This window comes from Megascapheus bottae, chromosome 22, assembly GCF_031878675.1.
Source record: "Megascapheus bottae isolate mThoBot1 chromosome 22, mThoBot2.hap1, whole genome shotgun sequence".
NCBI lineage: Eukaryota > Metazoa > Chordata > Mammalia > Rodentia > Geomyidae > Megascapheus > Megascapheus bottae.
Window position 1 is genome coordinate 11,806,149 of NC_143530.1, and position 14,307 is coordinate 11,820,455.

At 40.5% G+C, this 14,307-nt stretch overlaps 1 protein-coding gene across 1 annotated transcript in view; it reads left to right on the forward strand.

The window, feature by feature from the left end:
• Positions 1 to 14,307, forward strand: part of Fkbp5 (FKBP prolyl isomerase 5) — an 84,811-nt gene that overhangs the window by 14,359 nt on the left and 56,145 nt on the right. The window lies entirely within an intron of this gene.

The following is a 14,307-nucleotide window of genomic DNA, read 5'->3' on the forward strand; positions in this document are numbered from 1 at the left end:
ATAAAAGGTGAATGGTGGCTGACAGGGCCCACAATTTATTACGGGGTTTGAGCAGGAGACTTCTATAGACCAAGAATATGATCTAGGATTACTTCTGCTAACTTTGCAATAGAGGAAATGCTGACCTATGTATATGACATATTTCTAGGACAGTTGAACATTTTTATAGCTGAAAATACAGTCTTTTTGGCTTACTTGAAGAGTCTTCTACTCTTGTCCTATATATGCTGGCATAGATAGTTCCCATTAAAAATCCAGTTTTGCTAGGAGTAGCATGAAATTGGATTTTGTTACCTTATGTTCTTATTATAGTCTCCTGGGATTGAAGTTTGTCAGAAAAACAGGAGCTTGAGATGGGTGTGTGTGTGTTATGGCTTGTGGGGCTTGAACTCTGGGCCTTAGTGTTGTCCCTGAGCTCTTCAGCTCAAGGCTAGCACTCTACCACTTGAGCCACAGCACCACTTTCCCATGGTATCTTAATTTTTTTTTTTTTTTTTTTTTTTGTGATCAAAGGGCTTGAACTCAGCCTGGGTGCTGACCCTTAGCTCTTCAGCTCAAAGCTCCCATGGTATCTTAATTCAATGTCCTCAGCATCTGCAATGCTGAAGTACACTGCTGAGTAAGTGTAAGCTAAATTGTTGGGAGTGGTGATTTCTTTTGGTGGTTTTGTGGCAGGCTGAGGATTAGGAGTATGGCTAATACAGATGCTTGTAAGTCTCAGGTGCCTCATATGTAATGAGAGACATTAGTCTCTATTTCAAGGTTGTGAGGATTGAGAGAACACTTATAAGGCATTTAGCTCAGTACTTACTATTCTAGTTTTAGTAAGACACAGTCTGATCTTAGTAGAACATATGCACAAAAGATAAAGATAGAAGCTTTGACCCCATGCTAAGTGGCAAATCAATGTTATTTTATTTTTTTCTGCAAGTCCTGGGTCTTGAACTCAGTGCCTGGGCACTGTTCCTAAGCTTCTTTTCTCAAGGCTAGTGCCCTAATACTTGAGCCAAGCACCACTTCCAGCTTCTTCTGTTAATGTGGTACTAAGGAATTGAACCCAGGGCTTCATAAAGTGAGTACTAGGTAAGCCCTCTACCACTAAGCCACATTCTCAGCCCCTGGTTTTCTTAAAATAGCTCCAGAGGCAGAAATAACTGCTGAGCAGATGTAAAATTAAAGAAGATGACACAATTTGATCTGAGCATTGAAGGACTAGTTATCCAGTTGATAGATTTGTAGGAGCCAGACTGTGTTGTATCCTAGCTCTCTCACTGTATAACATTTTTGTTGTTGTTTAATTTTTAATTTTTTGTGTGAACTTAAGGCCTTGTGCTCCTACTTGACTTGCTTGCTCACAACTGACACTCTACCACTTGAACTATGCCTCTAGTCCAGCTTTTTGCTGGTTAATTGGACATGGAGTTTTGTCTGCCCAAGCTGGCTTTGAACTAACATCCTCCAGGTCTCAGTCTCTTCAGTAGCTACATTTATAAATGTGAGCAATCCAGCCTGGCTCTTCCTGTGTAATTTAAGCAAGTTCTTAACCTCCTTTCTAGGATTACTGAGATAATTAGGTGAGTTAATAAATATTAAATATTTAGAAGAGTGCCTCAATTGTTAGAGCTTGATAAATTATTATTAAGTTGAGGGAGAATGTGTATCAGATAGAACATTGAACACTAAGGGAAGGCATGATGCCTTAGGTTCATTTGAAATGGTGAAGCCAAGTGGGCCAAAGTGATAACTTATTTGAAAATAGTGAGTGATTATGTTAGGGCAGAATGATGAAGGATTAAACTAGGGAATAATATGGCATGTCTTCCATATGTGCTGAGGGAACTTGCAAGATTCTTTAGTTTGGCAAAGACTCTTGTGCATTACCCATCACACTTATAAGTATGTGTCTAGCATTTCTCACTGTCTTTCTTGACTCAAAAATAACTGAAACTTTGTGAAGCTCATGATCATCTGTCCTGAGCCACTATGGTATTTAATATGTCCTTTTTTTTTTTGGTCAGTCATGAGGCTTGAACTCTGGACCTGGGCGTGAGCCACCATTTGCCTGGCTCCATTTGTTTTTATAAACTTTGTTTTCCTTTATATTCTAGGTGTTTATATCATCCTATTCCTTTTTCCAGATTTTAGTGGGCTTTTACTGTTGTTTTCTTCTCTGTTCTAGAAACCATGTAGATGCTAAATCACAAAGCCACGAAGTGGAAAGAGCTGGGAAGAGGGAGAAAAAGGGGAAAGAAAGTAATATCTTTTAGTTCAGCCATGTTGGGAAGTTTATAGCTTGTAAGGCTAAACTTTTATTTATTTTTACATAAGACAGCTATATTTAAAAATTGTTATATATTCATATATGTATGTGTAGCCCTAAGCTTAGTATCTATTTATACCAGTTGCTCAATAAATATTCCCTTCCCTTTGGTCTATTAGGTATTTTTTTTTCTCAAATACAATGTCAGTTCCCAATCATCAATTCACTGTAATATCACTTTTCTTCCTTGGAAATGTATTGGTTTAAGGCTGGAAGTTTGGCCGAGTGGTAGAGTGCTTGCCTAGCATGCATGAAGACCTGGGTTTGATTCCTTGGTACTACACACATAGAAAAAAGCCGGAAGTGGTGCTATGGCTCACGTGATAGAGCTCTAGCCTTGAGAAAGCCCAAGGACAGGGCCTGAGGCAAATAAATAAATAAAAAAATATAGATATAGCCTAGCATGCACGAAGACCCGGGTTCGATTCCTTGGTACCACATACATAGAAAAAAGCCGGAAGTGGTGCTGAGGCTCAAGTGGTAGAGCTCTAGCCTTGAGAAAGTCCAAGGACAGTGCTCAGGCCCTGAGCTCAAGCCCAGGACTGGCAAAAAAAAAAAAAAATATATATATCTATATGTATATCTATATATCTATCTATATAGGTTTAACTAGGCAAGAAACCCTCCCTACCTTTTGAAAATTTACATAGTGTGAAAGTAGTTTTTAGTTATAAGCATAATTTTACCCTGAAATCATATATTTTGGGGGGACTTCATGAGACTTGAACTCAGGGCCTGGGCTGTCTCTAAGCTCTTTTTTTTTTTTTTTTTTTTGCCAGTCCTGGGCTTGAGCTCAGGGCCTGAGCACTGTCCTTAGACTTTCTCAAGGCTAGCACTCTACCACTTGAGCCTCAGCACCACTTCCGGCTTTTTGCTATGTATGTAAGGTACCAAGGAATCAAACCCAGGTCTTCATGCATGCTGGGCAAGCACTTTAACCACTAGGCCAAACTCCCGGCCCCTCTCTAAGCTCTTTTGCTCAAGGCTACTGCTCTGATTTTCTAGTGGTTAATTGGAAATAAGAGTTTCATGAACTTTCTTGCCCAGACTGGCTTTAAACTGCAGTCCCAGATCTCAACCTCCTGAGTAGCTAGGATTACAGGTGTGAAGCACCAGCTCTTAGGCTGAAATCATCTTTTCATGTTCAGTATGAACATGATTCAAGAAAGAAAAAGTGACAAGGGTATATGAAAATGCTTCAGAACTCTTCAAATTCTCTCACATTCCTTTCCCCAAAATCAGGATTCTAACCATAGTAATTTTTACTGAAATACTAATTTTTAAAAAATCTTTTCTAAACACTCTGAGGGTGAATCTTATAATTGACAGATATCTTCAGTGCTTTGTATCAGATCACTTACATTTCCCATTTCCCATCATTTGCTTTCATGTCTTAATTTTTCTATAGCAAGGGAGATTTGTTTCTTCTTGTAATCTGTAACTTGCATTTAAATGATTATCTTTATAACATATTTTTTAAATTATGAAAACAAAAATGCTTCCAAATTTAAATTGGGATTTTGAGAGGTGTGTGTGTGCATGTGACAGTGTACATGGGCACACGGGTTTTGCTTAGTCTTTTTGTAATGTAGAATAACTTGTTTCTATGCTTAAAATGCTCTCATACTGGAATATTTCATTGTTTGAGAAAAATCCCTTAAAATTATATAGAGGTAGTTTTCTTTTTTTTTTTTTTTTTGTCATCAGTCCTGGGCTTGAGCTCAGGGCCTGAGCACTGTCCTTGGACTTTCTCAAGGCTAGAGCTCTACCACTTGAGCCTCAGCACCTCTTCCGGCTTTTTTCTATGTATGTGTACTGAGGAATCAAACCCGGGTCTTCATGCATGCTAGGCAAGCACTTTAACCACTAGGCTAAACTCCCGGCCCTGGTAGTTTTCTTTTTTTTTGGCGGGGGTCATGGGGCTTGATTTCTGGGCCTGGCTGCTGCCACTTCTGATTTTCTGGTGGTTAATTGGAGATAAGAGTCTCACAGACTTTAGTGCCAGGGCTGGCTTTGAACCGTTATCCTCAGATCTCAGCCTCCTGAATAGCTAGGATTACAGGCATGAGCCACCGAGTCCGACTATTTTCTCATTCTTTTACTTACAAAAAATGTTATTGGCAGGGCTGGGAATTTGGCCTAGTGGTAGAGTAATTGCCTAGCATGCACAAAGGCCCAGGTTCAATTCCTCGGTACCACATACATAGAAAAAAGCTAGAAGTGGTGCTGAGGCTCAAATGGTAGAGCTTAGCCTTGAGAAAGCCCAAGGACAGTGCTCAGGCCCTGTGCTCAAGCCCAGGACTGGCAAAAAAAAAAAAAAAAGTCATTGGCTTTTATAAAGGTGAGTCATAATTGTGTGAAATAATTTACTTTAAAATTGAAAAGTAAGGATATGTTTGTTATTTGTTTAAATTTTTATTCTAGATAAAATGAGTTATACAATGATGTTAAAATTTGAACTTTTTAGCCATTTTCTCTTATACATGGAAAGGATTTACATGGCTTATAATTCAAATTTAAAAAGTAAAGGACCGGGACCGGGAGTTTGGCCTAGTGGTTAAAGTGCTTGCCTAGCATGCATGAAGACCCGGGTTCGATTCCTCGGTACCACATACATAGAAAAAAGCCGGAAGTGGTGCTGAGGCTCAAGTGGTAGAGCTCTAGCCTTGAGAAAGTCCAAGGACAGTGCTCAGGCCCTGAGCTCAAGCCCAGGACTGGCAAAAAAAAAAAAAAAAAAAAGTAAAGGACCATTAAAAACAAAGTCAGAGGCTGGGAGTGTGGCTTAGTGGTAGAGTGCTTGCCTATCATGCACGAAGTTTGCACTGGGTTTAATTCCTTGGTGCTACATTCATAGAAAAAGCCAGAAGTGGTGCTGTGGCTCAAGTGGTGGAGCTCTAGCCCAGCTCCTGAGTTCAAGCCCCAGGACTGGCAAAAAGAAAAAAAAAGTCAGAAAAGGATCATAAATCACTTCAGGAGTAATGAACAGGATGAGGGAGTGTGAAGAAAACTTTACACCAATAATCTAAGCAACATAGTTCCTATATTTGAACATTAAATTTAGCTCTAAGTTTCCTGACAAGCAGGATAGAAAGGAAACAGGATGGGTTTCATGGTTATTGTCTGATAAAGAACGCTTATCAGTTTTTCAGAGGGGAGAAATCTTTTCTGAGTTTTGAGTGGCAAAAGGAGTTTCTATGTGTTCTTATATGAGAAATGTAATTTGTATTTTTTATTTTTAGATGATCATTATTCTTATTATTAAGCTTCTGCAGTTACTTAGTTGTTATGTATTACATTGTATGCATTGTAATTATAGTGGGTCATACAAACTTATGTCCACTGTTGTCAGAAATGGTGAGCAGGGCTGTGTTTATGCATTGCCTCTGGAGTTGTAGCCATTGACGAACAGGAAACTGAAAGCTAAAAGTTCAGGAAATGTATTGTATTTAGACTGTGTGGAATATACATGCGCGCGCGTGCACACACACACACACACACACACTACCCTACTAAAATGCATGGCCACTTCTAGACTGCATGTATGTATGTGTTTGGAAGTGGATATTAAGAATTGTTTTGACAATGGGATCAGATGCTTCAGTGTGATAATAGATACAGTATGTGTATTGTAGGCAAGAGACATTGTGCAATCCTGGGAAAAACACTTATCAGGTTATTGTTGATTTGCTAGGCTGTACTCTTTCAAAGAAATCGCAGCTGGCCCATGACTGAATTGTTCAGTGATGTTTTATCTTCAGAGAATTAGAGCATTTTAGTTTAGTTCCAAGGAAGAGGAACTCATTTTACAAGCCGTCCCAGTTCATTCTCAGGAAGTTCTGATGGTTGTCTTATACTGAATTGAACTTTGTTTTCTGTTTTTCTGTAATTTATTATTATATGCTATAAAGTTTTCTTCATGTTAAAAACTTATTTAAAAGGTACATATATTTCAAAACTTGGTTTGCTAGAGGTCTCATAAACTAATAAAACCTGTAGGGACTTATTTTTGAGGTTATAAAAGAATTTGTTAGAAGAGGTTAATTAATGCATGCTCTGAGTAGACCTGTATCTTCTTTTTATACTTAGCTGTTTTGACAATTGATTCATTATGTGGATACAACATTTTTATTAATTGAAATGAGTATATTTTTTTTTTGTGGGGGAGGAGTTGGGGGTTTGTTATGGGGCTTGGACTCTGGACCTGGGTGCTGTCCCTGAGCTTTTCAGCTCAAGGCTAGTGCTCTACCACTTGTGCCATAGTACCACTTCCGGTTTTCTGGTGCTTAATTGGAGATAAGAGTCTCATGGACTTTTTTTTTGCCTGGGCTGGCTTTGAACGGCAATCCTCAGAGCTCAGCCTCCTAAATAGCTAGGATTACAGGTGTGAGCCACCAGTGCCTGGCAAGTATCAAGTTTTTTTTTTTTTTTTTTTTTTTTTGACAGTCCCGGGCTTGAGCTCAGGGCCTGAGCACTGTCCTTGGACTTTCTCAAGGCTAGAGCTGTACCCCTTGAGCCTCAACACCACTTCTGGCTTTTTTCTATGTATGTGGTACCGAGGAATTGAACCCAGGTTTTTGTGCATGCAAGGCAAGCACTCTACCACTAGGCCAAACTCCCAGCCCGAGTATCAAGTTTTAATAGCTTCTTTAGAATGGAATTTTACTATTTAGGAAACAATATTTAATCTTTAGGAAATACAGCATTTTTTGCTGCTATTTATTGTATGTGTAGTATCAATAAATATTGTACACAGGAAGAGATTTCATTTTTAAAATTAATTGTTGATACAAGGATTCACTGTGTATCCCACAGTAGGCTGGAACTCACTATGGAGCTCAGGCTGCCTTGAACTTATGATTCTCCTGCTTCACATTTTGATCGCTGGGTTTATAGGAGTATGCCAACCACTCCTGGTTTGTTGTATATTTTAACAAAAGAAGTAACATGACTATTTCACTGCAAGGGTATCCTCGTTTTTTTTGGGCCAGTCCTGGGCTTGAGCTCAGGGCGTGAGCACTGTTCTTGGGCTTTCTCAAGGCTAATGCTCTGCCACTTGAGCCTCAGCACCACTTCTGGTTTTTTTCTATGTATGTGGTACCAAGGAATGGAACCCGGCTAGGCAAGCGCTCCACCTCTAGGCCAAATTTTCGGCCCCCTGGTTTTGTTTTTAAGATAGGATTATCACTGTAACTAGGCTAGGCTTGAACTTGCAATCTTCCTGCCTTGGCTGGGAATATAGGCATGCACTAACAACTCACAGCTTCACGGCAAGGTTGTTTTTTTTTTCCCCCGTAAGTCATGAGTCATGGGGCTTTAATTTGGCCTGGGCACTGTCCCTAAGCTTTTCAGCTCAAGGCTACCACCCTACCTTTAAGCCAAGCCCCACTTCCTGTTTTCTAGCGGTTAATTGGAGATAAGAGTCTCAGGTGCGCCCCAGCTCACTGCAAGGTTTATGACTTGAAGTTAGTCATGTGAAACGATTGAGACACATTAAGTGAAAATTCTATTTGAAAGTTCTGTGTGTGTGTGTGTGTGTGTGTGTGTGTGTGTGTGTGTGTGAAATGTTAATTGTATTACATGTTGGCAATTAAAATATTTTGAATAGCTTAGTTACTCTCTTGAGTCAGGCACAGTGGCTCACACCTGTAATCCTAGCTACTCAGGAGGCTGAGATCTGAGGATCACAGTTCAAAGCCAGCCCAAGCACTAAAGTCCCTAAAGTCCATGAGACTCTTTTTATTCAAGGCTAGTGCTCTGTTACTTGAGCTACAGTGCCATTTCAAGCTTTTTCTGTGTATGTATGTGGTACTGAGGAATAGAACCCAGGGCTTTGTGCATGCTAAATGAGCATTCTACCAGTAGGCTACACTCCTGGCTCCATTTTGAGTGATTAATTGGAGATAGGGGGACTTCTCTGCTCAGGCCTGCTTCAAATTGATTCTTACATCCTAGCCTCCTGAGTAGCTAGGTTACAGGCATGAGTTACCAGTACCCCAGCTTAGCTTTTGTTTGCTTAGTACTAGGGTTTGAACTCAGAGCCTCATGCTTCATATATATGAATTCCGTCTCTAACACTTGAACCATACCTCTGAGACCATTTTACTTTTGTTATTTTTCATATACGTTCCCATGTTTTTGCCTGGGCTGGGCTCGGCTCATACTTCAGTCCTCTCACATACACCTCCCACATAGCTAGCTGGTACGACAGGCACATACTGTTGTGCCCAGTTTGTTTGTGTTGTCCTGGCTGTCTTCAAGCTAGAAACCTCCTGATCTCTATTTCCCAGCTAGCAGGGATGTACCATTGTACCCAGACTCATTTTTAGGAGATTTTTATTTTTTTTATTTATTTATTTTTTTTGCGGGGTGAGGAGAGATTAGGCCTGGGGCTTGAACTCTGGTTCTGGGCACTGGCCTCGAGCTATTTTGTTCAAGGCTGGTGTTTTACTACTTTGAGCCACAGCTCCACTTCTGGTTTTCTGGTAGTTAATTAGAGGTAGAGGTATCAAGGGGTCTTTCCTGTCCAGGCTGGCTTTGAATCACGATTCTCAGATCTTAGTCTCTTAAGTAGCTAGGAGTATAGGTGTGACTCACCAGCACCAGGCTTGAATATTTTTTTTATCTAATTTCCTTAATATTTCATTTAGCATCTAGGCTTTTTTTTTTAAATGGTTCTGGGGCTTGAACTCAGGACCTGGACACTATCCCTGAGCTTTTTATTCTGAAGGCTAGTGTTCTACCACTTGAGGCACAGCTCCATTTTGTTCTTTTTAGTAGTTAACTGGAGATAAATAAGAGGCTTGTGGACTTTCCTACGTGGGCTGGCTTTAACTGTGATCCTTAGATCTCAGGCTCCTGATCTCAGATCTCAGGATTGTAGGATTATTGTCCTGGCACTTAGCCAGACTTTTTTCTTTTCTTTTTTTCCTTTTGGACCAGTCCTAGGACTTGAGCTCTGGGCCTGGGCACTGTCTGAAGGCTGTTTTTTTTCAAGGCTAGCACTCTACCATTTAAGTGGTAGTGTCATTTCCAGCTTTTTCAGTGATTAATTGGAGAGTTTCACAGACTTTCCTGCTGGGGCTGGCTTTGAACTGCTATCCTTAGATCTCAGCTTCCTGGGTAGCTAGGATTACAGGTATGAGCCACCAGTGCCTGGCTTCAGGCCATTTACTTGACAGGGTGTTTTTTACATAGTTCTTTCTAGAAATTGTGCTTTTAGTAACCTTAAGAATGAATTACCAAAGCCAGATATGACTGACACACACCTATAATCACAGTACTCTGGGGACTGATCCAAGAGTAATGTGAAGTTGAGGTCAGTCTGGACTACAAAGATATTTGTCTCAAAATCAAAATGAAAAAAATAGACACAATGTTAATTGTGAAAGAACTAGGGTTAAAAAAATCAAGAAACTTTCTGTTTGGTATAATGATCCTGTTAGTGAAAGGTCCACTAGGCATACTGAAAATACAAGCCTGTATGTTTAAGTGCTTCTTACAGGGAAACAGGAAAAGCAGAGACCAGAAGGCCTCTTTCCTGTTCACCATTATGTTGAGATCATCAGACACAATGTTTGGCACATATCATTCCATAAATAGTTGTTGAATGAATAGATAAGTTTCTCATTAAGTACTGGGAGTAACTCAGATATCCTGTACTCTGGACAGTTGAGATCAATTATGTTAATCTCAAGTTATCTGTCTTAGCTGTACTTGTCTGTCTCTTTTTTTCCCCTTTCTTTGATTTTTATTTAAATTTATTATCTTTAAGTAGTTGTACAAAGAAGTTCAGGTCAGCATCTCAAATTGTGAGTACAATGCATGTTATCCTTTTCATGAAAATTAAAGTTTAATAAACTGTAAACTTTTTTTTTTTTTGGCCAGTCCTGGGCTTGAACTCAGGGCCTTGGCACTATCCTTGAGCTTTCTCAAGGATAGCGCTCCACCACTTGACCCACAATATCACTTCCAGCTTTTTCTGTGTATATAGTACTAGGGAATAGAACCCAGGGCCTCGTGCATGCTAGGCAAGTACTCTACCACCTGACCCCTAAATCGATTAGTTTTAAAGATATCTATGTATAGGCACACAAAACAAAATGAAAATCTCATTTGTTCCTGATGAATCCTTTCCTTCAGAATTACCTTTTAAATGTATTTCTTTCTAGACATTTTCTCTGTACTTACAAGTAAATCTGCCTCTGTCTGTCTGTCTGTCTGTCTGTCTGTCTGCCTGCCTGCCTGCCTGCCTGCCTGCCTGCCTGCTTGCCTGCTACCTTATACAAGGGCTTGCTCTAAGAGCTATTTGCTCTTGGTTGAGTTTTTTTTTTGCCAGTCCAGGGGCTTCAACTCAGGTCCTGAACACTGTCCTTGGGCTTTCTCAAGGCTAGAGCTTTACCACTTGAGCCACAGCACCACCTTTGACCTTTTCTATGTATGTGGTATGCAGGAATTGAACCTGGGACTTTATTAATGTTAGGCGAGCACTCTACCACTAGGCTAAACTTCCTGGCCCCGCTTGATTGAGCTTTCGTTCACAGTTGGTACTCTACCATGTGTGTCCTGCCTCCTATACCAGCTTTTTGCTGATTAATTGGAGGTAATATGGTGTGGAGGATTTGTGTGCCTAAGCTAGCTGTGAACCTGGATCTTCACAGCTCAGCCTTCTGAGTAGCTAGGATTATTGACATGAACCTGTGGCACCCTGCTGAATCTACATTCTTTATACAGATAGAACATCTATTGAACCTATTTATCTATGCATCTGTTCATTAGTGTATTTGTCTAGGAAGGCTGACTTTGCAACCTTCTTACGCAAGTACCCTACCACTGAATACAGCCCCTAGAACAATTATTTACATTCTGTTCTATAAATTGATTTTTTATGCTTATTTTTTTCTTTTTGATGGGGTCAGACCTCATGCTTGTTAGTCAGATTGCTTACCATTTGAGCTGCCCAACAAGCCCCTCTTTCATTTCATTCTTAAATATCTTTCTATATCAATTCATATGCAATTGATTATATTTGCTACATAATATTCAATTACAGAAATGATCCTTGGAGTCCTATTGTAATAGTATTGTGTTCAAAATCCTTCACCATATATTTTTGCTTGCTTTAGAGAGACTATTTACAAATAATTTTCTGGAAGTGGTATTCCCAGGCTTTGAAGGATATTTATTTATTTATTTTGTGGGTCATGAGGCTTGAACGCTGGGCTTGGGCACTGTCCCTGAGCTCTTCAGCTCAAGGCTACTGTCCTACCCTTGAGCCAAGCCCCACTTCCCGTTTTCTAGAGGTTAACTGGAGTCCTGGGTCCTTTTGTGCCCAGGCTGGCTTTGAACCTCGATTCTCAGATCTCAGCCTCTTGAGTAGCTAGGATTATAGGCAGGAGCCATTGCACTGGCTTTTAGGAGAACATTTTATTTTTACTTTTTGTGTGCTGGTCCTGGGGCTTGAACTCAAGGCTAGCATAATACCACCTGAGCCAAAGTGGCTTTCTTTTGGAAGCCTGGGCTGGCTTCAGACCATGATCCTCAGATCTCAGCTTCCTGAGTATTCCTAGCTGGATTATAGGCATGAGCCACTAGCACCTGAGTGGAGATATTTTTATATAATTTTTTTAGTTACCTGGTTTGACTTTTGTAGTGAGCCACCGGCGCCCTGTTCAGTATTGACTTTTCTAAGGCACTTTTCTATTTTGAAACTCCATTCTTGGTATCTCTGTCTTTTCCTGGCTTTGGCTTAAGAGTAGAGCTGGTGGGCTTGTACTTCTGGACAACACAAAGTTAACAGAGGTCAGATTTATCTTCCTGGCTGCAGTCACAAAACAAACAAAAGCCCTAGACAAAACATCTTCAAGCACCAAACAGTCGCTGCACAGGATGACCACTCAGAAGGCAGAGACAAACAGGTGAAGCCTGCAATTATACTTGCTCACTCCCTGGAGAGAGTTCCAGTGTTCAGGGCAGATCTCAGCCTTTTCTGAGTTGAGGTGGAGCTGGAGTCCTGGGAGGACAAGGGCCAGGATTGGAGGCAGCAAGAATTACACAAGGGAGAGCTCCGGAAGTCTGCAGATGAGTTTTGTCACTGTTGGTGAATGTATTATATAGAAACTACCCAGTCAGAGAAAGAACCGCCCAACAGCGTTAGCCACAACAATGTGTGTTTCTTAGGGTCAAGAATAGTTTGGGAGGATGAATTCTCAGCACTGAGGAATTGACAGATTTTTCCAGGTCAGTTGTTTGGATGTTTTTAGTACTTATTTTGCTAAATGACCCTTTACTGAGTAATTTACCTATTTTATAAATGGCATAATTTTATTTATATTTGTATTGGTTCTGGGGCTTAAATTCAGGATCTCACACTCATGTTTGCCTTTTTCTCTCAAGAGTTGTTCTATACCTTGAACCACAGCTCTACTTACTGTTTTTTTATTCCCCTAGTTTACTGGAGATAAGAATTTCCTGGATTTGTCTTCCAAGCTAACTTTGAACCAGGATCCTCAGATCTTTGTTTCCTTAGTAGCTAGAATTATAGGCATGAGCTATTAGCACCAGGCACAATAACATTTTATAGTATGAATTTGCCTCTGGGTGGTGTTGGTGGTGGTGGTAGTGGTGTGTGTGTGTGTGTTGGTATAGCTTGTGTATTTGTATGCTCATATCCTCAGATTTCTGCCTTCTTGGTAGCTAGAATTACAGGAATGAACCACTGGCTTCAGCTGCACTTGCCAAATTTTATTTAAACATTTCCATGATCATCCTCTTCAGGAAAAACTTTGAAATAGTTTTATTTAGCCACACAATTAATTTAGCTGCAACTTAAGCAATCTGGAATATTTATTTGATGAGCAAATCTGTTCCTTGCTCTTTTCTAGTTATTTTTTCATTTTCCTCCACTCTGCATCTGTATGTCTGGCTCTTTGATCTGCAATCTATACTCTTCATTCCCTCTTTCACCCAGAGCCTCTTGTTTTCCCCTCTGTAGCCCTATAGCAAACAAGAGCCTTTACCCCTTTCACTTTTTTTTTTTTTTTTTTTGCCGGTCCTGGGCTTGGGCTCAGGGCCTGAGCACTGTCCTTGGACTTTCTCAAGGTTAGCACTCTACCACTTGAGCCTCAGCACCACTCCCGGCTTTTTTCTATGTATGTGGTACCAAGGAATTGAACCCGGGTCTTTGTGCATGCTAGGCAAGCACTTCTACCACTAGGCCAAACTCCCAGCCCCCCTTTCACTTTTATATCTTCCATTCACTTTTATAGTTTTCTTAGCTTTAGTACTTAGTGTGTACTGCCTTCTTATTTCCAGTTCTGACTTTCTCAGCCTTTACCATGCCTGCTTGCTCTTGGGAGATAGTAGAGAATATATAAAACTACCACTCTTCCCCCCGCCCCCCGTCTCTCTCTCTGTCTCTCTCTTTTTAATTTTAATATTAATTTTTTTGCCAGTCCTGAACTTGAACTCAGGGCCTAGGGGTGCTGTCCTTGAGCTTTCTCAAGGTTACTGCTCTACCACTTGAGCCACAGCATCACTTCCAGCATTTTCTGTGTTTGTGATTTGGAGGAAAGGAACTCACGGTTTCATGGATGCTAGGCAAGCGTGCTACCACTAGGCCACACTCCTGGTCCATCCTTGCCCCTTTTTTTCCTTCCTTTTTCTATTGTTATCATAAAGATGAGGTTTGGAGGGGTTAAAGTTACATAAGTCTAGTGAAAAGTACATTTTGGACAATGTCATTCTCTTTTTGTTGTTGTTGTTGCAAGATTGTGACTCAAACTTCGTACCTAATGCTTTGCTCATTGGGCTGGCCCTCTACCAACAGAGCCATGCCTTTTTCTTTTTTCTTTTTCCTTCCTTCTTTCCTTCTTTCTACCCTTCCTGCCTCCCTTCCTCCCTTCCTTCCTTTCTTTCTTTCTTCTCCCCACTTTCTTTTTTGTCAGTTGTGGCACTTGAACTCAGGGCCCTGAGCTCTTTCACTCAAAGCT